Source organism: Peromyscus californicus, unplaced genomic scaffold (genome assembly GCF_007827085.1).
Source record: "Peromyscus californicus insignis strain IS unplaced genomic scaffold, ASM782708v3 Scaffold_36__1_contigs__length_480341, whole genome shotgun sequence".
NCBI lineage: Eukaryota > Metazoa > Chordata > Mammalia > Rodentia > Cricetidae > Peromyscus > Peromyscus californicus.
Window position 1 is genome coordinate 109322 of NW_026294547.1, and position 1670 is coordinate 110991.

Sequence of the window (1670 nt, forward strand, 5' to 3'; positions counted from 1 at the left end):
TACTCAAGGAATGCTCAATCATACCACATGGACACATCTGCAACTATGTTCATAGCAGGATTATTTGTAATAGCCAGAACATGGAAACAACCTGGTTGCCCTTCAACTGAAGAATGGATAAAGAAAACGTGGTACATATACACAATGGAGTACTACTCAGCAGAGAAAAACAATGATACCATGGGGTTTGCAGGCAAATGGATGGAATATGAAAAAATATCCTGGCTTTTCCCAGGTGGCTCCTGAAGATTGCGGAGGGGCAGGTTCTAGTGCTGGATGGCCGAGGCCATCTTCTGGGCCACCTGGCAGCCATTGTGGCCAAGCAGGTACTGCTGGGCCGGAAGGTGGTGGTTGTGCACTGTGAGGGCATCAACATTTCTGGAAATTTCTACAGAAACAAGCTAAAGTATCTGGCGTTTCTCTGAAAGCAGATGAACACCAACCCCTCTCGAGGCCCTTACCTCTTCTGAGCCCCGAGCCGCATTTTTTGTCGCACTGTGGGAGGCATGCTGCCCCACAAGACCAATCGAGTCCAGGCTGCCCTGGAATGCCTCAAGGTGTTGGATGAGATCCCTCTACCCTATGACAAGAAAAAACGGATGGTGTTCCCTGCCGCCCTCAAGGTTGTGTGGCTGAAGCCTACCAGAAAGTTTGCTTCCCTGGGACGTCTGGCTCATGAGGTCAGGTGGAAGTACCAGGCAGTTACAGCCACTCTGGAGGAGAAACGGAAGGAAAAGGCCAAGATCCACTATTGGAAGAAGAAGCAGCTCTTGAGGCTATGGAAACAGGCAGAAAAGAACGTGGAGAACAAAATCAGCAAGTTCATAGAGGTCCTCAAGACCAATGGACTCCTGGTGGGAGCCCAATAAAGACTATTTGCTTCATGCCTGCCTGGTCTGCTCTTCCTCCTGCCAACCAGGGAAGTGGGCACAGGTGCTTTGGTCAGGTTCCTGTGGGAGAGGGTACTTTTTAAACAGCTCTGAGAGCTTTAGCTCCTGCTTGGTAGGTTTGATTAAAGGAATAACCATGCAATTGAATTGCTTGGGCCCATCAGACCCAGTGCCATATTCTGCAGCTGTGAGACCGGGCACACACCTGGGCTGGGATTACATGTGCACACTGAAGGCAGTGCCTTTGCTCCTTCTCAAGATTGGTCAGAAAGCAGCTTTGTTTGCCTGCTGCAGGGTTGTATGTGCTAATAAATTATTTGACTATTGAGGAAAAAAAAGAAAAGAAACATCCTGAGTGAGTTAACCCAGACTCAGAAAGACAAACATGTTTTTCTAATTTCTTGTGTTTTATATGTATATTTTGGATATTAGACCATTACCAGGTGAGATTTTTTTTGTTTTATTTATCTGATTTCTTGTGTTCAATAAATATATTTTGGATATTAGAACTTTATCAGAGGAGAATTTTGGTGTTATATAATTTATTGTGTTCAATAACTATACATCTGATATTAGACCTTTATCAGATGAGTATTTTTGTTTTATTTATCTAATTATGTTCAATATGTAAATTTGGGATATTAGACCTTTATCTGATGAGAATTTTTGTTTTATTTAATTTCCTGTGTTCAGTATGGATATTTTTGTAGTTAGAACTTTATCAGTTGAGAATTTTTGTATTATTTATCTGATGTCTTGGGATCTACATATATGTTTATA

The 1670-nt window shown here is 42.8% G+C and overlaps 1 pseudogene; it reads left to right on the forward strand.

Annotated features, from left to right (window-relative positions):
* Nucleotides 1–236: 236 nt before the first annotated feature.
* Nucleotides 237–884, forward strand: LOC128121202 (60S ribosomal protein L13a-like; annotated as a pseudogene).
* The last annotated feature ends 786 nt before the right edge of the window (nucleotides 885–1670 follow it).